Here is a 26,871-nt window from a genome sequence, read left to right on the forward strand (position 1 = left end):
CCCCGTTTCATCTCCAGGACTTTTATTGTGTTCTTTTATTCTCCACAGTTGTATAATGAAAGATCACAGAGATCCCCCTCTCCTTCTGGAGAAGAAGGACTGTTAAAAATCTCTATTTTAAATTTATTCAACAAAAATAACTTAAAAATCCCAATACTGTGTTCATTTACAGAGGGTCTCCAATGACCTTCAGTCGATCTGTAGTTTCAAAAATGTCTAATGAATTAAAAAGGTACAAGCTCAAAGATATTAGGTGAATAATCTATTTCCTTCAGTATACAAAACATGACTTGCATGATTTACCTCATAGTGTGAGCCAATGAGTGCTACACTGTGGTGACCTGTATTTTGAAGTGTTAGAGCTTAACAGAAACATTAAACTGAAGTAGGACATTAACTGTAGTAGCACTGCCCATTATATGATTTAATTTATTATTTATTAGGTGAACAATACGTTTTAAAATCTTTTTCTGTAATGTATAATTGTACTCAGAAATTCAAACATTCTCCCACACTTTTGTTATTTTATGGTGACTGAATGAATTAAACATTCATTCATTTATTCATTCATTCATTTTCTGTAACCCTTATTCAGTTCAGGGCAGCGGTGGGTCCAGAGACTACCCAGAATCATTGGGCGCAAATCAAGAACAAACCCTGGAGGGGGCGCCAGTTCTTCACAGGGTGACACACACTCACACATTCACTCACACACTCACACCTATGGACACTTTTGAGTCTCCAATCCACCGGAGGAAAGCCACGCAGACACAGGGAGAACACACCACACTCTTCACAGACAGTCACCCGGAGGAAACCCACGCAGACACAGAGAGAACACACCACACTCCTCACAGACAGTCACCCGGAGGAAACCCACACAAACACAGGGAGAACACACCACACTCCTCACAGACAGTCACCCGGAGGAAACCCACGCAGACACAGGGAGGACACACCACACTCCTCACAGACAGTAACCCGGAGGAAACCCACGCAGACACAGAGAGAACACACCACACTCCTCACAGACAGTCACCCGGAGGAAACCCAAGTGGACACAGAGAGAACACACCAAGAACAGATCAAATCCATCACAGTCTTCTACTGCACTTTTTTTCCTGATGAAGCCCCTAACAAATGCAACACCCAATACATTCTTCTCACTAAAGTCTCTTAAAAATAAAGGTGCTACAAAAGGTTCTGGTTCCATAAAGAGTCATTTTTACTGCTATGTTTAAATTGGTAAAAAAATCTGAAATTATGGATTTTTAAACCTTTAAAGTTCTTAATATTCACACATTTCTTAAACAAACATGGTTCTTCTATGGCATCACTCAAAGAACCTTTTGTAGCGTACACTTTATTAAAGAAAATGTTTCTAAAAAGAACCCTGAACACTTGAAGAACTTGTGCGTGATTAAAAGGTTCTTTGCATTGTGAAAGTGTTCCTCAGTTTGATGGAGAATGTGCTGTAGATTAATCTATACAACACCTTTTAGAAAAGGGTTCTATACGGCACCAAAAACGGTTCCTCTGTTATTAGAAGCTTGACATCGTAATAATAGAGGAACCATTTTTGGTGTCGTATTTAACCCTTTTCTAAAATAACCATCTATAGCACGTTCTCCATCAATCTGACGAACCCTTTAAACATGCAACAGGTTCTTAAAGTTTTCAGGGTTCATATTTATTAAAGAACCCATGCAAAAACATCATTTTCTACCAAACTCTGCTGGACAACTGCCCACAAAGGTACAAATTTCCCAGAAGAGCCGAGGCTGCTCCTGCAGTAAAGAGGATGATGCAGGATGAAGAATCATCTGGTCACATGATTAAATAAATATTACAACATCGACTGAAAGTCTGACTGAATTTCAGAGCTCTGTTCCAATGAACAACGACTGAGGAACAATTCACATCAAACTCCACTGTGCTTTATTTATCGCCAGCGCTAACTCCGACGTCTAAAGGTTAATGGATAAAGCACGACTCAGACACATGCTGAGCAAAGGAAAGAGCCTCTAAACACAAGTACAAAGCACAATCCATCTCTCCCTGCCATATGCTCCCTGCTGCAGACAGCACAGAAACTCCAGCACCAACAAGATGATCCTGTGATAAAGCTTACCCAGCCTCGTCCAAACACTCGTTCATCACGCTAATGAGGGAGTGACTGAGGGGAGAGAGAGAGAGAGACAGACAGAAAGAGAAAGAGAGAGAGAGAGAGAGACAGACAGAAAGAGAGAGAGGAGGGGAGGCTAGACATAGCCATAGAGGCAGCGGGTTCAACAGGGACAACCACGTCAGCACTGACTTTAAACGGGACACTAAAATTACAACAAAGGCTGTAATTAATACTAAAAGGTGCTGTAAAAAAATTAAATAAACTTGGACACTCTGGAGCAGCTACACATGAGCCCGGACTCACCAGGTGCTCAGTGCCAAGCGGTGTTCATTTTTTCAGCTGGTGTTGATTTAGTTATAGTTTTAATCTTTAGACTAAAATGTGTATTAGTTTTAGTCTCATTTTAGTCATTTTTTATTGTTAGTTTAATTTAATTTTAGTCCATTAAAGTAAAACAACTCATTCTAGTCAGGAGCTTTTGAAGGTTTTACTATTTTATAAATTTTAGAGATATTATTTATTACTAACTTTCATAAAAAATATATTAAAAGTCATACATTTAGAAAGAAGTTAGTGTCCAAAATTATGGAAAGCACGTTGGTGGGTGGATTGGAGACTCAAAAGTGTCCGTAGGTGTGAGTGTGTGAGTGAATGTGTGAGTCGCCCTGTGAAGGACTGGCGCCCCCTCCAGGGTGTGTACCCAGTGATTTACGGTAGGCTCCAGACCCACCGCGATTCTGAACTGGATAAGGATTACAGACAATGAATGAATGAATGAATGAATGAATGAATGAATGAAACATTGTAAGTTCAAAGTCGCTGGAGAGGGAGTCGAAAACCAGTTCATCTAAAGCCTTCTCAGAAACAGTGTCCCGGTTTCAGCACATTTCCTGACTTCTGAGACACGCTGAACTGTCTCACGCTACGTTCACATTAAAAGCCTCATTCATCAGTTCAGACTTTCCTCTGGGCTCAGATCTGGTGGATCTTGACAGTTCACAGTCCTAAACAGAACTGGCCTGTATTTGTCTGTAAGAACGACTCTGTCTGTGAAATGGCACATATTCACACATTGATTCATTGATGCACATTTCCTCATTACTGTAAAACTGGGAAAACAGATGTGTTAGTAGTTTGTCTGAGCATTGTGTTTTGCTCAGGAGGACAGCAGACAGTCTACGAGGACGTTATTAGGACAAGAAGGGAAAAAGAAAAAGAAGAGCCAATAAAAATTCATAATCAGCTTCTCATCGTCCAGTAGAAAGTGTCCTGTCTGTGTGCAGTAGCTCTAATCACCTTTGAAGGGCACTATATTGGGAGGTTGGTGCTATTTCGGACACTGCTCAAGCCTCTACTCTGTTGTTGTTTTGCTGTGCTGCTGGTGCTAAACTGAAAGCTCTAGGCACATGTGTAAAAATAATGAAATCTGATCTGAACGTTCACATTCAGGCCCATGAATCGGTTATGTATCCGATCTCAAAACACATATGAAAGTGACTCAGATCTGATTTGACGCACGCTGAAAAAGATCAGAAGAGTGTCACATTAAGACAATAAGATCAGATTTGAGTGACTTCAGTCTGGTAATGTGAACGTAGCCCCTGTGTCCTGAGTCCTGAGTGCATCTGAACCGTTCGGCCGTGGCTGAGCGAGGCCGTGGAAGCGAGTTCTGCTGCAGTTGCTGTGGACTCAGACGCAGACGGTAAATGGCATAAGGAGCCGTGTTTGCTCTGACGACACAAAGGCACCGTTCTCCCTCCTCTGCTCAAACAGAGAGGCTTCAGACAGCGAGGAGGACGAGTTCTGTTTGCTCAGCGCCATGTGTTCTCATCCTCCATCTCCAAACTCCCCTCAGTTCACAAAGGATTTACTGCAAACCACCGCACTCAGCCACAGAGCGTGAAAACACCAGCCAGTGATGAGGGTAGGCACCATTCCTTCATTCATTCATTCATTAGTTTGTTAATTCGTTCATGCAGTCATTCATTCATTTGTTGATCCATATGTTTATTCGTTAATTTGCTGATTCATTCATGCATGCGTATATTAATCCATTCATCTGTACTTCAATTCATTCATTCATTCATTCATTCATTCACTCATTCACTGTAAACACTTCATCTTGTTCTACTTTGCAGTGGGACTGAGGTCCAAAGCAGAAATACATCCTGGACAACACGCTAGTTCATCGCAGGGCATTCAGACCTTCATCCAGTCACTCTCTCTCACACACACATTCACACCTGTGTGTTCACACATTCACCCATTCACCCTCTGGGACCCTCAGGTTCCTTTACTCTACAGTGCACAGTCTCCCCAGAACACTCCAAAACGGTCCGTCTCAGAGATGAGAAATGGGCAGAACTTTAGAGAAATGGGTGGAGTTGCTCTGTGATGTGAACGTGCTATTTTTCACTATTTCACAGAGAGTGTACACATGCTGTCAGCCGCCCATGAAGGTCTTTTATTTCAGGCTTTTCATCAAATGTAAAGGGTCTGCTATCCACCCTTAAAAGTATTTGTCAGGGATATGTTTGTATTTATAACAATGGAAGGGAAAGTGCATCCTTCTCTTACAGTGATCTCATAACCTTTCCTTTCTCTACAACACCATCTCTCTCTCTCTCTCTGTATCTGCTTTTTTCTCTCAAATATGAAGTGTACACTTCAGTGGACCTTTAGTGCTTGTTTTCTTCTCTCTCTCTCTCTCTCTCTCTCTCTCTCTCTCTCTCTCTCTCTCTCTCTCTCTCCCTCTCCCTCTCTCCTCTGTTCAACCCTCTTGTTAGACTTTGACGAGAAACGTGTCCTTCTGAGATCGTCTTCAATTTATCAGCTCTCCTGAGCAATCACGATTCTCAAACCCAGCTCCCTGCTGCTCCCCAGCAGTGGTCACTGCTCCTGAGATGTATGCAGACATACGCATGTTCACCACAGTCAAAGTTCATTAAGGCCATCAGACGGTCACCAGCCGCTGAGCACGACTTCATCTGCTGAAAATGTCTATTAGTTAAGGTCTATTACCCCCTCCCCCTCACCTCATTAAACCACACTGACGTTATACATCACTCCAATATAGAGTACAAATAATGGACTTTATTTATGCTTCATCCTGATCCATGGTAGAAACAACGTGGGATTACTGAGTCACGCAGATACCACCCAGTCACACACACACACACACACACACACACAACCCATGTGGACAACTTCATACACTATATTGCCAAATGTATTCATTCACCCATGCAAATGATTAAATTTAAGTGTTCCACTCTTTTCCATGGCCACAGCTGAATCAAACCAAGCACCTAGGCGTGCGGACATCTTCTACAAACATTTGTGAAAGAATGTTTCGCTCTCAGGAGCTCAGTGAATTCCAGAGTGATACTTTGAGAGGACACCACCTGTGCAACATGTCCAGTCGTGACATTCCCTCACTACTAAACACTCCACAGTCAACCACCAGTGGTATTATAACAAAGTGGGAGTGATTGGGAACAACAGCAACTCAGCCACAAAGTTGCAGGCCACGTAAAATGACAGAGCGGGGTCAGCAGATGCTGAGGTGCTTAGAGTGCAGAAGTAACCAACTTCCTGCAGAGTCAGTCATTACAGACCTCCAGACTTCATATGGCTTTTTAGATTCATTCAGAAACATCGCGTAGAGAGCTATAGAGTAGTGGAGATGTGTTCTCTGAAGTGACAAATCACGGTTCTCCGTCTGGGGATCGGATGGACGAGTCTGGTTTTGGCGGTTGTCAGGAGAACAGTTCTTGTCTGTCTGTATTTTGCTGAGGGTAAAGTTTGGTGGTGTGGGGTTGTTTTTCAGGAGTTGGGTTCCGCACTTCGTTCCAGTGAAAGGAACTCTTAATGCTTCAGCACACCATACATTCATCCTGTCACACAGTGACTTGTGGTAAATTTCACACAGCAGTCACTCACATGTGGACAGAATCATACTGATTTGATTCAAATACATAAACATTAGTGAGGTCAGGTGCTGATGCTGGAGGATTAGCTGGAAGCTCCATCAGTCAAAAGACCTGCTGTAGGAACTTTGTGCCCCTCTACCCAACACTTGAGATTGGAGTATCATGTCTTTAGGCTCATGTGCAGCTGCTCCGGAACGTCCCGTTTCATTAACAATGCTGTTCTAAGAAGATTCACCAATCCACCAATGACCACCTGCATCAGTGGGTGCACTGTAAAGCAGCTGAATGCACTCAGTAGAATGTGTGTATCCATGATGACACTGACACAATGTTTTTGTTGTGGGCGCCGTTTTGGGGATTGTCTGTTTCAGAGCGCAGCACTAATGTAAACGAATGGGAAAAACTGATACATTTGTCTCATACACAGCTCCTCTCCCTGCGCTGGAGAGAGTCTCACAGCAGTCACAAGCACAGAAACCACCTCCTCTCTGTGTCGGGGGGTAAAGGATCACACTGTGTGGCACAATGGGGAGAGAAAGTCTGTTAAAATCGGTTAGCCACATTAGCATTTTCATCATAGAACCTAATGGAAAACTGTACTGCGTCTCTCTGCTCTTCTGTCTGAATCTGAGTGAGTTATTCACACACAGATCACACACAAGCTTCAGTCATCGTCTTATTTCACTCCTGTGTTGTTGTGGTGTGTAAGAGACGACAGACACGAGCCCCGTACTCCTCTGTCTCAGTGTTTTCCCCCTGTTTACAGGTAAATAATCTGACCCCGCTGTCCCTGCGCTCTGAGAGTGAACAGACTCTTGGAGGATAATGTTTTATCGCGACTGTCACCTAAAGTATTCCTCTGTTTTGGGTTAAAGTTTAATAAAGTACTTCTCCTTGTCTGAAAGTGTGAGTGATCAGTGAGAGAAGCAGAGGCCGAATCCCAAACGTCTCCCTACACCCTCCGTAGGGCACAAAGTCGGTTATAAAATAACAGTTTGTGCACTCACATAGTGCATTGTATGTGGAAAGTAGTTTATATTGAGCTATAAGCTTCACGTTTCCCTGTCGAATTAGCGTATAATTGCAGTGCACTGTTATTAGTTTTATGATCTGTGATGTGCACTATGTAGGGAGCATGGTGCTACTTTGGGACGTAGCCTGAGCTTCTCTACAGACGAACAGTGCTCTATTTACAAATGTGATGTGGATAAATGGGTCAGGGATGCACACTTATATTTCATTAAATTTATGTATAAACGAGACTAAAAGTGTTGCCAGAAACAATAGAACAATTTAAATATCATGGTTTTATTTGAGCTGTGTGTTTGAGCAATGAGTAGGTCCTCAATACGGTGGCTACTCTGCACTGTGATGATGTGAAGCTGTAGACCATGACTAGAGACAAACACACACTAACCAGAAGGGCCTCCGTATTCTTCAACTGTGTGGTGTCTGACACATGGCGGACTGACTCTAGTTTTCAGCCGAGCTTCCCCTGCTGCCACCCACTCTGCTTACACTAACGCTTATACAGGATTACCCAGCTCTCCACCCATTCAGCAGGACATGGCTACACTCTGTTCTCACCCTCGCTCTCCGGGTGAGGTATTGATCCAGGGAAGTAATGTAAAGCTCGCTTGAGAGGCTGGGGGAGGAAGACAGCAGTGAGGATAGCTTCATTTGGAAAGTGTTGAGTGTACACACACACACACGCACACACACACACACACACACATAAAAGTTCCTACACAGAACAGAAAACTGCCTTATATTCATAAACAGATGAATGACAGGATGACTAAAGGAATTTGGCTAAAGTGCCACCTCATATTTATTCACCCAGTGAAACAATAAATCAAATATATCTCTATTATATGACACTGAAAATGAGACAACATTAAAATAAAGATTAATAAATAAAGATAGCAAAGGTAAATCAAAGGTATTTTGATCAGTGCAGTCCTCCTGACTTCTTGAGACTGAACACGCTTCTGGTGTTTTTACATCTTTTTTTCATCTGTTTTTACATTCAGTTTGCTCTGGAAACCGCTCTAATGTGTTTACAAAGCCCCAGTGTCTGTAAATGGGTAAAAAAACAAAGTGTCTGGGTCCGGTGCTAGGCTTTCTCTCTCTCTGCTCACGGCAGAGAAACGCCATCTGGAGGTTTTTAGACAACGGAGAGACTCCAAACGCTGAAAAGCACCAACCAAGATGAGGATGTTGCTCTATTCCTGCTCCATAGGGGGGTAACACTGACTTATTTTTGCTGTTACAGTTACATTACTTAAGGTGGAACTGACTCTAAATTCAGGAGAGCGCTAACTGCATGAAAGTAAACACAGAGGGAAAGTGCTACAAAACTAAACACCTCGAGTTACACATGAGTTTCTGTGGGAATTCAAACAGTGAATAAACACTTACAGACGATTTACACTTCAGACACCAACAAGATACAGTCGCTTCTTACTCACACACACCGCTCCACCTTAAAAGATACAGTCGCTTCTTACTCACACACACCGCTCCACATTAAAAGATACAGTCGCTTCTTACTCACACACACCGCTCCACCTTAAAAGATACAGTCATTTCTTACTAACACACACCGCTCCACCTTAAAAGATACAGTCACTTCTTACTCACACACACCGCTCCACCATAAAAGATACAGTCGCTTCTTACTCACACACACCGCTCCACCTTAAAAGATACAGTCACTTCTTACTCACACACACTGCTCCACCTCAAAAGATACAGTCATTTCTTACTAACACACACCGCTCCACCTTAAAAGATACAGTCACTTCTTACTCACACACACTGCTCCACCTCAAAAGATACAGTCATTTCTTACTCACACACACCGCTCCACCTTAAAAGATACAGTCACTTCTTACAGACACACACCGCTCCACCATAAAAGATACAGTCACTTCTTACTCACACACACCGCTCCACCTTAAAAGATACAGTCACTTCTTACAGACACACACCGCTCCACCTTAAAAGATACAGTCACTTCTTACAGACACACACCGCTCCACCATAAAAGATACAGTCATTTCTTACTCACACACACCGCTCCACCTTAAAAGATACAGTCACTTCTTACAGACACACACCGCTCCACCATAAAAGATACAGTCACTTCTTACTCACACACACCGCTCCACCATAAAAGATACAGTCACTTCTTACAGACACACACCGCTCCACCATAAAAGATACAGTCACTTCTTACTCACACACACCGCTCCACCTTAAAAGATACAGTCGCTTCTTACTCACACACACCGCTCCACCTTAAAAGATACAGTCACTTCTTACTCACACACACCGCTCCACCATAAAAGATACAGTCACTTCTTACAGACACACACCGCTCCACCATAAAAGATACAGTCACTTCTTACAGACACACACCGCTCCACCATAAAAGATACAGTCGCTTCTTACTCACACACACCGCTCCACATTAAAAGATACAGTCACTTCTTACTCACACACACCGCTCCACCTTAAAAGATACAGTCGCTTCTTACTCACACACACCGCTCCACCTTAAAATATTGTCGCTTCTTACTCACACACACCGTTCCACCTTAAAAGATACAGTCACTTCTTACTCACACACCGCTCCACCTTAAAAGATACAGTCACTTCTTACAGACACACACCGCTCCACCATAAAAGATACAGTCACTTCTTACAGACACACACCGCTCCACCATAAAAGATACAGTCGCTTCTTACTCACACACACCGCTCCACCTTAAAAGATACAGTCATTTCTTACTCACACACACCGCTCCACCTTAAAAGATACAGTCACTTCTTACAGACACACACCGCTCCACCTTAAAAGATACAGTCACTTCTTACAGACACACACCGCTCCACCATAAAAGATACAGTCGCTTCTTACTCACACACACCGCTCCACCTTAAAAGATACAGTCGCTTCTTACTCACACACACCGCTCCACCTTAAAATATTGTCGCTTCTTACTCACACACACCGTTCCACCTTAAAAGATACAGTCACTTCTTACAGACACACACCGCTCCACCATAAAAGATACAGTCACTTCTTACTCACACACACCGCTCCACCTTAAAAGATACAGTCGCTTCTTACTCACACACACCGCTCCACCTTAAAATATTGTCGCTTCTTACTCACACACACCGCTCCACCTTAAAAGATACAGTCACTTCTTACAGACACACACCGCTCCACCATAAAAGATACAGTCGCTTCTTACTCACACACACCGCTCCACATTAAAAGATACAGTCACTTCTTACTCACACACCGCTCCACCTTAAAAGATACAGTCACTTCTTACTCACACACACCGCCCCACCTTAAAAGATAGTCGCTTCTTACTCACACACACCGCTCCAGCTTAAAAGACGCTAAGCTTCAGAACATAAACAAACCACATCATAGACTTTCCTTTTAAGGCTGATAAGTTATTCCTCAGCATTAAGGCAATGAACAGTTTGTTAGTGTGCATTCGTGTCTCACAGCAAAGCTGTTCCCAAATGTTCAAAAGGATGGTGCTTTTCCACCGGCCAAATCTGGTCCTGGAACTAAATGCTTTTTCAGTATCTGTTCTCTTACGGTTCCAACTGAGCCAAGTAGGTACTAAATGGTGAGGTGTAAACCCTGCAAAGCACTGATTGGCCGAATAGACCTGTCAATCACCACAAAATGCAGAGCTCCAGCACAAACCCGCTGCTTCTAAAGTCTCTGAAGTTACAGCAGCTTTCACAGTTGTTTATATCCGACTCAGAGCAGCAGCTAGTAATAAGGGGAGCTGCACTGACCTGTGCGTGTTCTGACCCGGTTCTATCAGAGCAGAGTTTACTCTTTCAGTGGTGTGTGTTCTGACCCGGTTCTATCAGAGCAGAGTTAACTCTTTCAGCGGTGTGTGTTCTGACCCGGTTCTATCAGAGCGGCGTTAACTATTTCAGCAGTGTGTGTTCTGACCCAGTTCTATCAGAGCAGTGTTAACTCTTTCAGCGGTGTGTGTTCTGACCCAGTTCTATTAGAGCAGTGTTAACACTTTCAGCAGTGTGTGTTCTGATCCGGTTCTATCAGAGCAGAGTTAACTCTTTCAGCGGTGTGTGTTCTGATCCGGTTCTATCAGAGCGGCGTTAACACTTTCAGCAGTGTGTGTTCTGACCCGGTTCTATTAGAGCAATGTTAACTCTTTCAGCGGTGTTTTCTGACCCGGTTCTATAAGAGCAGTGTTAACTCTTTCAGCAGTGTGTGTTCTGACCAGGTTCTATCACAGCAGTGTTAACTCTTTCAGCTGTGTGTGTTCTGACTCAGTTCTATCGGAGCAGCGTTAACTCTTTCAGCGGTGGGGAAAAGAATCATAGCACATTCGAGTGGTTTATATTTCTTTTTGAGATAAATTCATATTCACTGGGGCTAAAGCTGTGTGCTCTGGAGCTCTGTGAGTAAACACTGTTGTATCTGAGCCACTGATTAGGAACGAGACTGTGGCTGATTACATATTGCTTTTCCGGCATGCTCAGTCTTCTCTGTTGAAAATTAAAGTACCCAGAGCGTGACACAATGTCTCCTCAGCACTCGGAAATGCATGAGTTTTGATTGCAGTCGAGTCTCAGGCACCCTCCCCTCTAAACGAGAATGTCCTGTAAAACGTAAAATTCAGTGCTGAATTCACAGAGGCTACAAAGAGGCAAGGCGAGAACATTTCTACCAAGGGCCCACATACAGTTACAGATACAGTAGTCAGTCTGTGACTCCACATACCCTTTCCCCTTTTTCCTCAGCCCTCAGGACCAGTGTGTGTCAGTGCAGTGACACTGACGTGGTGGTGGTGTGTTAGTGTGTGTTGTGCTGGTGTAGAGTGGATCAGACACAGCAGTGCTGCTGGAGTTTTTAAACCCCTCAGTGTCTGGACCGAGAACAGTCCACCGACCAAAAACATCCAGCCGACAGCGTCCTGTGTCACTGATGAAGGACTAGAGGACGAGCGACACACACTGTGCAGCGACAGATGAGCTACTGTCTCTGACTTTACATCTACAAGGTGGACCAACGAGGGAGGAGTGTCTCACAGAGTGGACAGAGAGTGGACACAGGGTTTAAAAACTCCAGCAGCACTGCTGTGTCTGATCCACTCTACACCAGCACAACACACACTAACACACCACCACGTCAGTGTCACTGCAGCGCTGAGAATGATCCACCACCACATCACACCTGCTCTGTGGGGGTCCTGAGGAGAATACCCTAGTCTTTTTATTTCTGCTCCAGGATTGACCCAGTCTCTGCCCCAGGTGTATGTCCATGTACCGCAGTAATGTCTGGAAACAATATGATGAAAAGATAAAAGGCAGTACAGCCCAACCCTACCCCACACTGTCCATGACATCAGTAAACCATGATAGACGTACATCACCGTGACTGTAAATTACAGCTGAATGGTACTGTGACCCGGGTCAATGACGGCATTGAGCCTCGCAGCTGGGAGAAAAGCATTCGTTCTGACCACAGCTCTGCAGAGACACATCAGACACTCCACTGCCACACAGCACAACACATAATTAAAACATGACAGACATACATCACCCTCGCTCTTCTACAGCTTTTATAGTCACATCACACGAGGCGTCCTTATATGACGACATTCAGCCTTGAGGCCTGATGAAGAGGAGGCAGATGGGAGGCTGACTAATCGACTGTGTCCAGCACCCATCTTCATTTTGGCAACTGATTTTGTTTAAGTTTTTTTTTCTTAGGATTTAAACTAAAATGTGTATTAGTTTTAGTCATATTTTAGTCATTTAATTATTGTCATTTATTATTTTACATACATATTTTACAACTACCTTTTTACTAGCAATAGCTTAAAAGCTAATTTACATTTAAATAAATCAAAGTAATATTAAGAACACATTAATAAATGTCCAAAAATCCATCCATCCATCCATCCATTATCTGTAACCGTTTATCCAATTCAGGGTCACGGTGGGTCCAGAGCCTACCTGGAATTACTGGGCGCAAGGCAAGGATACACCCTGGAGGGGGTGCCAGTCTTTCACAGGGCAACACACACACACACACACACACACTCACACCTACAGACACTTTTGAGTCACTAATCCACCTACCAATGTGTGTTTTTGGACTGTGGGAGGAAACCCACGCAGACACAGAGAGAACACACCACACTCCTCACAGACAGTCACCCGGAGGAAACCCACGCAGACACAGAGAGAACACACCACACTCCTCACAGACATTCACCCAGAGGAAACCCACGCAGACACAGGGAGAACACACCACACTCCTCACAGACAGTCACCCGGAGGAAACCCACGCAGCCACAGAGAGAACACACCACACTCCTCACAGACAGTCACCCGGAGGAAACCCACGCAGACACAGAGAGAACACAGCACACTCCTCACAGACAGTCACCCGGAGGAAACCCACGCAGACACAGGGAGAACACACCACACTCCTCACAGATAGTCACCCGGAGGAAACCCACACAAACACAGGGAGAACACACCACACTCCTCACAGACAGTCACCTGGAGGAAACCCACGCAGACACAGGGAGAACACACCACACTCCTCACAGACAGTCACCCGGAGGAAACCCATGCAGACACGGAGAACACACCACACTCCTCACAGACAGTCACTCGGAGCAGGAATCGAACCCACAACCTCCAGGTCCCTGCTGCACCACCGTGTCGCTGTCCAAAAATTATGAAAGGAATTTAGCCACTGTGTTCCAAGTACATTTTGCATTTATACAACCATAACGTTTTAAGTTCAAAGTCGCTGCAGAAGGCATCGCAACCTGAGACTGAGTCAACTCTAAGAGATTCAACTCTATGAATCATTGGGCGACTGTTGATAGGAGTGACTCCCAGATGCTTCAAAATTGGACCTTTAAGCTCGTGTATTTCTCCCTGCTCTCTCTCTCTGTTCAGAGCTGCTGCTCAGACGACTCTGAACCACACTCTGAAATCATTTTACAGAAGGCACAAAGAACACACTGCAGTGTCTGCCACTGTCACATTATTCTGGGGAATAAAGAGGCTTTCTTTAGGAGGGTGAGGAGATTTTGGGCTTAAAATGGAATTAGTCGATCCTTTCTATCTTTAAAAAAACACATTTTCTTCTTCACAGTCGTGTGACACGGGGCAGATATTACTCTGAAATTGCCAAAGTTATTTTCAAAGTCTGGTTCCAAAGCTGTCCCTCTGTAGCGTCGCTGTTCACACAGTGGCGTAATACATTCACTTTAAATGTAGATAGTGAGGAGGAGTTAACTCCCAACAAAGGGTCTCTATGTGAATCGTTGCCCTGACAACAGTAAACAGACAGAGACTTCTACTGTTTTTATTTCCTTGTGATTTTCTGTTTTCAAATCAGAAATAATGAATCATTTATCAGCCTCTGGCATTACTATTGCTATATACCGACTCTTTGACTCCACCCCCTCCCCCCCTCGGCACCACCCAACTTTAGAACTCCTGCTGTAGCCCTTTATTAGCTCCTTTCTGACCATAGGTTCATATTATTTAGCTGGATAAATATGTGCCAGCAGCTAACACTCAGCAGCTGTGCTGAGAATGTTCCACAGCCCAAATAATAATAGAAATAGTAATATTAAGCAGTCTCAAGGGAGTCTGTTTGCTTTTTTCGACGGAAAAACGGGGGTACAGACAAGCTACAGACAGAGGAAGTACCCCTAGATAGAGGTGTTTCTGATGAAATGGCCAGTAAATGTAGGTAGAAGCTTGGGGCTCAACTCAGTGAGGTGGAATCCAATATTCCTGAATGCTCAAGCTCTTGAAATGCTAATGGAGGAACAGCTGTAATTCCAGCCTCGTTTCCAATTCTCTTTTGTCTTTTTTTTTTTTTGTCTCACTGCTGCTCCGTTCCTTCTCTTCTTCTCGTTTTTCTCCCTCGCAGCTGACGTCCACCCAGCGCTTCCACTTTCCCAAGTGTGATTAATAAAGTGAGAGAGGGATCCACAGATAAACTGAAGATTCTACACGCACACAAGGCCACTCATGTCAAAACAATATTATGTACCACAGCTGTGTTTTTTAGCGTCGGCTGTTGTCAGACCGTGTTCTCTAATGGAGGGTTTGTTTAACTAGGGGATGAAGTGTCTGTTACAAAGCCAGAGTCTCTCGGTGTTAAACCCGAGCCACTGTTCTCCGGAGTTAAGGTGGCGGAGGCAGCACCGGGCTATTTTTCACGTGGCTAATTTAGGACATTGTTAATGCTTGGCTTCTGTGGCTGGTGTGAGGCTTAACTCTCGCATTACTAATGGCCACGTCTGAGCCCCTGCAGGATGCCTGGAGTAATGAGGGCTCAGGCAGCTGTGCTTCCTCTCAACCTCGCATCTGCACCCACCACGCTGCCCACATGCCGACACTAAACCTAATCATTAGCAGATTATGCACACAGTGCTGGCAATCGGCAAACACCAGGCCAAAGCGGCGCTCCCAGAGCTTCTCAGAGTGATCAGGAATGCTCATAAAGATCAGACATGGAGAAGTTAGTTAGGGTGTAGGCAAAACAGCGGAGCACAATTAGGTTGAAAGTAGCTGAGAAAGTTGGGGACAAACGCATAGTGAGGTTGATCAGATGATCAGGAACATCATCTCACACCTAGATCCCTTCTGCTGGAGATATACCAGGCATGACCAACTGGGAGGAGCCCCTGAGGTAGACTCAGGGTTTACTGAAGGGACTAAGTCTCCCAGCTGGTCTGGGAATGTTTGGGAGCACCTGAAGAAGCTGGACTAAGGAAATAAGATGAGTTTGACACAATACCTGTGCCAGAATCTTTGGAATAATCTGGGGTAAGTTGATCAAGTCTGAGTCAACTTTAGCCTTACAGTCATGAGGCTCATTTATCTGCATTATTAAAACCATATCCTTGGTCAGGAAAACTCACTCTCTTCAAGCCTGAATATCTTTGGCTGGAAAAATGTCAGATGTTTGTACAGGCCTAGTTTGGTAAATAGGAAAAAAATGTGTCTCTGTCCAAATTGGCTGAGGCTCGGGCTCTCTCTCTCTCTCTCTCAGTCAAGTGGCATCTGAACACTCTGACTATTAGAGCATGAAAAGAAATGTGAATATTGCTCTATTCCTGCTCCATAGGGGGGTAACACTGACTTATTTTTGCTGTTACAGTTACATTACTTAAGGTGGAACTGACTCTAAATTCAGGAGAGTGCTAACTGCATGAAAGTAAACACAGAGCGAAAGTGCTACAAAACTAAACAGCTCGAGTTACACATGAGTTTCTGTGGGAATTCAAACAGTGAATAAACACTTACAGACAATTTACACTTCAGACACCAACAAGATACAGTCGCTTCTTACTCGCACACACCGCTCCACCTTAAAAGATACAGTCGCTTCTTACTCACACACACCGCTCCACCTTAAAAGATACAGTCGCTTCTTACTCACACACACCGCTCCACCTTAAAAGATACAGTAGCTTCTTACTCACACACACCGCTCCACCTTAAAAGATACAGTTGCTTCTTACTTAAACACACCGCTCCACATTAAAAGATGCAGTCGCTTCTTAATCACACACACCGCCCCACCTTAAAAGATACAGTTGCTTCTTACTCACACACACCGCTCCACCTTAAAAGATAGTCGCTTCTTACTCACACACACCGCTCCACCTTAAAAGATACAGTCGCTTCTTACTCACACACACCGCTCCACCTTAAAAGATACAGTCGCTTCTTACTCACACACACCGCTCCACCTTAAAAGATACAGTCACTTCTTACTCACACACACTGCTCCACCTTAAAAGATACAGTCTCTTCTTACTCACACACACCGCTCAACCTTAAAAGATACAGTTGCTTCTTACTTAAACACACCGCTCCACATTAAAAGATGCAGTCGCTTCTTACTCACACACACCGCCCCACCTTAAAAGATACAGTCACTTCTTACTCACACACACCGCTCCACCTTAAAAGATAGTTGCTTCTTACTCACACACACCGCTCCACCTTAAAAGATACAGTCGCTTCTTACTCACACACACCGCTCCACCTTAAAAGATACAGTCGCTTCTTACTCACACACACCGCTCCACCTTAAAAGATACAGTCGCTTCTTACTCACACACACCGCTCCACCTTAAAAGATACAGTCGCTTCTTACTCACACACACCGCTCCACCTTAAAAGATACAGTCACTTCTTACTCACACACACTGCTCCACCTTAAAAGATACAGTCGCTTCTTACTCACACACACCGCTCCACCTTAAAAGATACAGTCTCTTCTTACTCACACACACTGCTCCACCTTAAAAGATACAGTCGCTTCTTACTCACACACACCGCTCCACCTTAAAAGATACAGTCACTTCTTACTCACACACACTGCTCCACCTTAAAAGATACAGTCGCTTCTTACTCACACACACCGCTCCACCTTAAAAGATACAGTCTCTTCTTACTCACACACACCGCTCCACCTTAAAAGATACAGTCACTTCTTACTCACACACACCTCTCCGCTTTAAAAGATGAAAAAAAAAAAAAAAAAAAAACAGTAAACTCAAGCCTCACAATAACTTACATGTCCTTGAAAAGTGGAGTTTCTGAATGAACACAGATGGGAGTGGGGAGTTTGTTTTGCTGTGAGAACTGCTCTCCAGAACTGTCTACGTTGCCTTTAAGCTTTGAGTCTGTGAGGTGAGAGTCTGAGACCCTGTTCACACCTGACATTTTTCACTGTCTCAAAAGATGTGATCACAAATGATGGCCAAAACACACAGATGTTCACATCTGGAATTTTAATTGAGTCTCCTGTGACTGCTCATGATGGATTTCTCACATTGAGTACAATGTCCCTCATCAAGCAGAAAACAGTTTGGTGAAGAGTTGATGGCACTATTCCAGATCTATGTGGTTTGAGTCTCCTATGATGTATTTATTTTTGTCAAACAGTAATCAGTACTTAGCAATTGCTAACAGCAAACTATGAATTTCATAATATATGTCCTGGAGGTTGTGGGTTCGAGTCCCGCTCCAGGTGACTGAGTGTGGTGTGTTCTCTGTGTCTGCGTGGGTTTCCTCCGGGTGACTGTCTGTGAGGAGTTGGTGTGTTCTCTCTGTGTCTACATGGGTTTCCTCCGGGTGACTGTCTGTGAGGAGTTGGTGTGTTCTCTCTGTGTCTCTGTGGGTTTCCTCCTGGTGCTCCGGTTTCCTCCCACAGTCCAAAAACACACGTTGGTAGGTGGATTGGCGACTCAAAAGTGTCCGTAGGTGTGAGTGAATGTGTGTTTGTGTTGCCTTGTGAAAGACTGGCGCCCCCTCCAGGGTGTATTCCCGCCTTGCGCCCAATGATTCCAGGTAGGCTCTGGACCCCTCGTGACCCTGAATTGGATAAGGGTTACAGATAATGAATGAATGAATGAATGTATTTTGTTTTTCAAATTACAAGCTCATTTAGAATTTGTTGCAGCTCATCAAAAATTAACATTAACAAATATGAAGTAAGTTGTTGGAATGGTTGAATGCTTTGTGACAACATCAACTGTAAATAATAATAATCATAATAATAATAATAAATAAATAAATAATAAGCATGTGAATCAACATGTGTCTCAAGCCTTAGTCACAGACTCGAGTCCTGAACTCTGATGAACTCTATGAGGTCAAACTTCCTTTGTCAGATATTTCAACCATCATCACTCATCTGAATATTATCACAGCACTCAGGTGCCAGATCTGAGCAGAGAATCCAGCTCATCTCCTCACCTACTTTCTTCATTCAAAATCTGCTCTGTGTTTAATATAACACTGTTTCATATGAAACACACTAAATCATGTTTGAATATTTTACTCCCAACTCTCTGGGACATTAAGCAAGACTTTAAACAGATTCCTGGGTGTATTTCCATCTGCCAGTCCACACACAATAGAAATTACTTTATCAGAGGATGGCAGTACATCCCAAAAGTTTTTACTGGATAAACAGATCAGAAGAGGGTCTTTTGCTGTCCTATTATTCTGTGTAGACAGTGGACAAGAACTGTGTCTGTTAGGTAGAACAAATGCCAGTCTCTGTGTGCTTTTGTTGTTGGGAAAGTGGCCAAAATTCAAAATAAATGCTTATGATTCCTACCCACTATTAATCTCTGCATGATTCAGTAAATATTCACACTGAGGATATCAATCAATAACACAGCTTCACATGTTCATTCACATCCAAGGCAGCATTAATAAAACAAATGCTGTAACTTCAGAATCATATTTGTATATAATCTGAATTTATAAGAAACAAAACTAGTAAAAACCTGGCAGCGCCACCCTCAGTAGAAAATAATTATAATGTTTAACAGTTCAGACTCTGCAAATATCTGACCGTAAATATTGACTTATGCTATGAGTTTTAGAATCTACAGCCCCTTAAAATCTGCTCTGGTTACAAAAATCACACTGATAGGGTTAATGGGACATTGTTAATGTTAGCATTAGGCTATCTGTAGCTATTTGTGGGCGGGGCAGCCAAGGGTAGTGTTATTAGGTTAAGATGAGGGCTAATAATTTGGTTAAGGTGAGGGCTAGGGTTTGTAGGGTAAGGGTTAGCAGGTTAAAGTGAGGGTTAGCAGGTTAAGTTGAGGGTTAGTTGAGTGAGGGTTAGCAGGTTAAGTTGAGGGTTAGTAGAGTGAGGGTTAGCAGGTTAAGGTGAGAGTGAGGGTTAGTAGAGTGATGGTTAGTTAGCAGGTTAAGGTGAGGGTTAAGGTTAGTAGAGTGAGCGTTAGCAGGTTAAGGTTAAGGTGAGGGTGAGGGTTAGTAGAGTGAGGGTTAGCAGGTTAAGGTTAAGGTGAGGGTGAGGGTTAGTAGAGTGAGGGTAAGCAGGTTAAAGTGAGGGTTAGCAGATTAAGGTTAAGGTGAGGGTTAGCAGATTAAGGTTAAGGTGAGGGTTAGTAGAGTGAGGATTAGCAGGTTAAGGTGAGGGTTAGTAGGTTAAGGTGAGGGTTATTTGGGTAAGTGTTAGCAGGTTAGGTTTAGGGTTAGTAGTAATTCAGGCAGCAGTAGGTTAGTAAGGTTTTGAAAGGTCTTAACAAAATGGATGTAAGTCTAAGTAAAATGCCCTGAAACCATGGAAACAACACAGAGAGAGAGATTGTGTGTGTGTGTGTGTGTGTGTGTGTGTGAGAGAGAGAGAGAGAGAGAGAGAGAGAGAGAGAGATGTGTACCTGTGTGTGTGCGTGTGTGTGTGATGTGAACCTGTGTTCGTGTGTGAGAAAGAGAGATGCGTACCTGTGTGTGTGTGTTAGATGTGTACCTGTGTGTGTGTGTGAGAGAGAGAGAACCCTGGGGTGATTTTGATTGTGATTAATGTGCTTCATCTTTCAATTATAATTTTCATTAAGGATCTGCTGTCTGCTCTCAGTCTCTTAAATAGTGCGGAATTAATAAAACATATCCTTTGAAATAAGCAGCTGAGGCCCAGAGCAGGAAGTGTGAGGTTTTTCTTCCTTCAAAAAAGGCTGTGAGAGGAAAAAAAAAGTGTGTGTGTGTGTGTGTGTGTGTGTGTGTGTGTGTGTGTGTGTGCGCGCGTGTTAACCCCGAGGCCTTGGCCGACAGCTCAGTCCGGCTGCAGAGTGACACACGGCAGATAATTACATCCCACGGCCCAAGTCCAGTCCAACCAGAATCTCACCAAAACATCTGGACCATCACAGCAGGAATACATCAGAAATCACCTGAATGTCTGATCACTCCCTTCAGTGACACAGTGGTGATTAAAGTATTATTATTATTATTTTTATTATTATTTGGTATATATTTGACAGTAACTACAGGCAAACTTTAAAAAGAGATTGGAGAAATAAGATAAAGATATAAAACATGAGGGGAGAATAATTTAAAACAAGGTAAAATGTGACCAGAGAAAAAAAGAAAAACTACTACACACTAGAGCGAATAAACAAGACAAACGAGATCAAATGAGAACAACAATATATCTATAACAAGGGAAGGAAAATAGGAGAAAAAATGATGAGATAAAAAAAATATCAGGAGTGAAGAAATAACAAAAAAAAAAAAAAAAAAAAACAAAGCAGTGAAAAGATGAGTAGAGATAAATTTAACAAGGAAAACCAGAGCAGAGACATAAGAGAACAGAGGGATAACTGTAAGCTTCTGCTCCTCGCTCCTCACTGCTGTGCGCTCGGGGTCGGGGTGAACAGCGAGCGGCTCATTATCATTTAAAGGAACAGGTGCTGAAAGCGGGCGTTCTGAACAGGGGCTGTTTACACAGGGGGAGAACACTGCTGTGGGGCTCGTGGGGTTTGGACCGAAGCAGGTCACAGACGTTCCTCTTTAAGTAAAAATGCAGAACAGAAATTACACAGTGAAGCCCAGTCTGCGCTTGTTTTGAGATCTACTCCTCTGAGTGCTGAGAGAGCGCATGCCCTCACACAAGTTCAGTTTGGTTCAGCGATGACTTACGACCTGCACAGCGTGTGTCCCCCAAGACCTCCGCCGTCAGCAGCACCTGCAGTGTCAGTCTAATAAAGCCAGTAACCTGCCAGGGCTTTTAGAGCCACGAGGAGTAGCCAATCACATTACTGCACCTTGGATTCATACAGTACATGCTGATTCTGTCTGAGTCAGAAGAATCCAGCACTAACTTCAGCGGCGGCGCCATTAATCAGTCGCTCTGTGAGCGTGAGAGCGCTGACGTGGATGGAAGATCTTCTCGGTGGTGCTGCCGCTCTGATGGAGAGCTGTGAGATGAGCGGTTAACAACAAGACTGATAGCATCCCGACTCCCCGTAAATCAGACAACGACCTGCATGACCCAAATATCAGACAGTATACACACACACACACACACACACACACACACACACAGTATTTCTAAATATTTGTAGACACCCAGTTGAATTCAGCTATTTTCAGGCCGTGTTCAGATTTGTTAGATTTGTTTGGATTAAACGAACCCTGGTGCGATTGCTCTGTTGTGCTTCATTAAAATACATTAAGATGTACTTACACATACACATACAATAGCTGCCTTAGCAGGTACTGCACTAAGAAACTTGAGCAATAAAACATCTGACAATACCGGTGAAAAATGTCTATATAAATATATGACTATGTACATTTATTATTCCACTGATGGACTTCAGAGTTCAGCGTTATGGGTCCTAACTGAAGACACTGAAGGAATGTACTCTTGGAGATACACAGTCACAGTGACATGTTTTCTGACAGTACAGTTTCTAAAACTACCTGCAGGTAAACACACACACACACACACACACACACACACACAATGGCGATAAGTGCTTTAATACCAGTGCACAACTCACACGACTCACTCACAAAATAAATATCATACTTGAGTCATATGTCACTTTTTTCTCCACTTAGTTTAGTTCAGTTAGAAATGTGTCGGTGTGAACTCAAAACAACTGCAATGTAACAATGAATCATTGTCCTGTTTCTTCTGAACAAACCCTAAGCTTTAATTGTTGTGGACGTGGTTCATATAATCTCCACAGAAAAGACTGAAACACACTCGTCCAATGCTCAGCGTCAAACCCGAGACGGTGTACGAGCCCAACACTGGTCAGTTCTCTGGAGCTCTGTCCAGTACCATTAGAATCATATCTGAACTTTGGGATTTATGATCCAGAACTAACCGCACTATATCAGTACCATGCCATCAGATCCTCAAAGCAATGTTCCAGTATCTAGTTTAAAGCCCACCCAGAAGAGTAGATGCTATTACTGCACCAAATAAAACCAACAAACACCTGATAAATGACCTTCACTTTCAGAAAATGAGCAAATGTCTACAAACCTTTGGCCATGTAGTGTACAAGCTTTCTCAAAATAAACCCTGCCAAACTGAGTGCGGGTCTACACACACACACACACACACACACACACACACACACACAGTTGTTAATTTGTGAACTGACGGTTGGCAGAGTGAATGTTTTGCAGGCAGCGTGACCATACGCCCTCAGAATCCCACTGAAACGCCTCCTATGGAGTCTAATTAGCATCAGTTTAAATACTCCTCACTGAAACTGAACATACGGCTGCTTCCCACTGAAGGGTGGAGGCCTGAGGTCCACGTGAAGCCAATAAGCCACTGGTCTGGGTTACAGCAGTGACCTACAGCTGAAATCATACCGCCCAAATCCGAAGCTCTGGCTGTAAGCCATTTTCCCTACGGATGAATAATGCAGAGGGCTTCCCAAATGCCCTACATATGTTTTGTTGTGTGTACGTTTAAACTCTGAATGGCTGAGGATCTAATCAAAATACGTGATCCATAATCCACATCTTATTAAAATCCTTCTCCGAAGAGAATAGACTGTTACTGCAGCAAAAGAGGAACACAGTCCTGATTACTGCCGTTCATTTCAGAAGGAGCGTTGGATGAGAACATTCATAAACATCTGCCCAGTCGGCCGTTTAAAGGCCTATCCTCCTCGTCTCCACAGAGGATCACAGTTCTGTTTCTTAATGAAACATCTTCCTCAAAACCCCACGAGCCCCACAGCAGTGTTCTCCCCCTGTGTAAACAGCCCCTGTTCAGAACGCCCGCTTTCAGCACCTGTTCCTTTAAATGATAATGAGCCGCTCGCTGTTCACCCCGACCCCGAGCGCACAGCAGTGAGGAGCGAGGAGCCGTTTTCACTCGTTGTGTCTGTTTTACTGCGTTTACCCTCGTCTTTGCGCTCTCACAGAAACACGGGTCCAGGACAGACTCAGACGAGGGGTTGGGGCCATTCTAAAGTCTCTGCACTTGATGTCAGAAGTATTATTCCCTGTGTTCTGATTGGAGCCCACAGGAAACTGACTGGGTGGTGTTGTTTCACAGAAAGCTATAGATCCACACATTAATGTTCTGAGGTCCTAAAGGGTTAAATGCAACTGCGTATTGGACTAAAACAAGTCAATGTGCTCGTTTTTCATCAGCACGGCTGCAGACTCTTACACACACCGTGGGCTGATAATGTGACAATTCCCAGAAAGCACACTGTCAGACCAGAATATTTCACAGAACTAAATCCTATGGGATGTGACTCAAATTAAGCCCAGAGCCCACCCACATACGAACTGGTTCTTTAGAGGAGACGCCGGTGTATGCCCACAACACACACACACACACACTCACTCGGCGAGATGGAACTCTCTGCAAGTGAACAGAGGCGGCTGATGAGTTGACAGACACGAGAGGAGGCGGAGATTGCAATAGTGACAAACACTCTTCCCACTTTTGTGCTGAGCCTCATGACTGCGCCAGTGTGTGTGTCTGTGTGTGTGCTTGTCTCTTGCATGGTGCAGGGCCGACATTAGTGTGGCAGATGTGTGACAGATGTCCTCCTCCGGTATGGCCTCCTCTCTGAGAAGGTGCCAAATAGCAAAAGACAACAACACACCGATACACACCTAGCTGCCTCAGAGCCCCGGGAGCAGACACATGTCACTTTAAGTTACAGCTCCAGGATTTTTACACTCAAAATAACTTCATCCCTCTCTCTCTCTCTCTCTCTCTCTCTCTCTCTCGGCACATACAGCAGGGTTTTTGCTGCCGGTTCAGGCACAAATCAGACGCATTCTGTTGGCATCTCCTCTTCAGAGGACTCAGAACATCAACACGACACTGCACTGCGATGGACGCTTGAGATTTCTTTGTTCTTGCAACAGCAGGCTGCGGATAACAACAGCCAGTTACACACAGACTTTCTTTCTATACTCACTGTCCACTCTCTCAGCTCCAATGACCACACAGGAGCACTTTATAAGTCTACAGTTATAAAGTGTAGTCCAATACAGAATGGCCACTGCTCTTTCACGCTGTTCTTCAATGGTCAGGACCCCCACAGAGCAGCTGCAGTGACACTGACGTGGTGGTGGTGTGTTAGTGTGTGTTGTGCTGGTGTAGAGTGGATCAGACACAGCAGTGCTGCTGGAGTTTTTAAACCCCTCAGTGTCTGGACTGAGAACAGTCCACCGACCAAAAACATCCAGCCGACAGCGTCCTGTGTCACTGATGAAGGACTAGAGGACGAGCGACACACACTGTGCAGCGACAGATGAGCTACTGTCTCTGACTTTACATCTACAAGGTGGACCAACGAGGGAGGAGTGTCTCACAGAGTGGACAGAGAGTGGACACAGGGTTTAAAAACTCCAGCAGCACTGCTGTGTCTGATCCACTCTACACCAGCACAACACACACTCACACACCATGAGGGTGAATAGTTTATCTTTAAACTCAGTGGACCTCCCTCAGCCTTTCTTAACTCTTAAGGTGGAGTCTCAGACATGTTTCTGAGTAACATCCTTTAACGCTGACAGCAGACACAGAAACTAGACAGAGACATGAGCCTCAAAACACGTTGAAAGTGTGTTTACCATCTGAAAACCACAGTTTAAACTCTCTTGATCAGGTGTACGGCTGTGAGACGAAACAGAGTACAAACCTGTCATGACTCTGACAGCTCAGTCCTTGGTTTTCTTTCACAATTTCTATATCCATTTAAAGCTGACTATAATTATACTGTACAATGTTTCAGTGGAAATGAGCACTGTTTTTTACTTCATCACCTGGGCCCTGTTTCAGACGTGTCGTCTGCTTCAATGGTGTGTATTGGGGTAAGTACCTGGAATTGTGTGAAGCTCATGTGTGACACCAGGTAGAAAACGCATCACAAATCAAATTAAACCGAACTGAATTGATGCTCCACTGTTTCCCTTCAAACATTTAACAACAGTGACGCTGCTCCTGGTCTCAGGCCCAGATCAATAAGAAGACACCAGGTGTAAAATCTGTGCCAAATCGAATAGGTACATAATAATGATCTACTGTGGTAATGAGGGTTGGGCAGCATTTATAAATGCGGATGATATCTCAACACGAGGAGGTATTATCCAGATGTGGGAAAGCTGAAAACAGACAAAGACACTCCAAAGAACCCCACTTTGTGCTGACAGACGTGAGGCTTTATCCTGTAAATGTGTATGATTTGAGCCTTGGGTCCCTGGAACACGGCCTGTGCTCTGGTGTTTAGCCTGTTAACTCTCTTATCTAAGCCTAGCTGGGTACTGACTGTGCTGAGCTGAACTGTTTTAAGAGTGTTATCACACACACACCACCACCACCACCACCCAGTAATATCACATACCATGTAAATATTTGGAGACCGTATAATGGTATGATAAAATGGATACCACACCATCCCTAGTAGCAAGCTCTAGAGGCAGCAGCTGAGAGGGAGATCTAAGCCTAGGGATGAAGACTATGTCCTCCTTTCAATTACAAAAAAGAAGCCTTCACAAATAACCAGACAGGGACAACAAACGCTACTCTCAAAACAGAGACAATACTGGACAAAGGCACAGGAGGAACGCGGGAAACACAAACACAGCTGAATGATTCCTAAACCAAATGGTGGAAGTGATATTGAGGGGGGAGGAGGGAAGGAAAAAGAGTGAAGACTAGAACGAAACCAAAACCAAGAGGATGTGCACATAGAGGACAGTACAACGCAGACACAAACCTAAACAGACATAGGGACAGAAAAGATCACTGAGACAAAGGTGGAGACATGATACAGTGCCAGCTAACGGCTCAACACACTTGGAGGAGAACACAAACTGCCTGTATCTGGTGTGGAATATAACTGATGCTGATGTTGGCAACTTGAGGCCAATCAATTGTGTTTCATCATGACACATTTTGTACTGCTCTTTCTCTCTCTTTCT

The 26,871-nt window shown here is 44.0% G+C and overlaps 1 protein-coding gene across 2 annotated transcripts in view; it reads right to left on the reverse strand.

The window, feature by feature from the left end:
• The window catches only part of LOC136706170 (MAM domain-containing glycosylphosphatidylinositol anchor protein 1), a 297,644-nt gene that overhangs the window by 32,865 nt on the left and 237,908 nt on the right, over positions 1 to 26,871 (reverse strand). The window lies entirely within an intron of this gene.

The sequence above is a fragment of the Hoplias malabaricus genome, chromosome 8, assembly GCF_029633855.1.
Source record: "Hoplias malabaricus isolate fHopMal1 chromosome 8, fHopMal1.hap1, whole genome shotgun sequence".
In the NCBI taxonomy this organism is placed as follows: domain Eukaryota; kingdom Metazoa; phylum Chordata; class Actinopteri; order Characiformes; family Erythrinidae; genus Hoplias; species Hoplias malabaricus.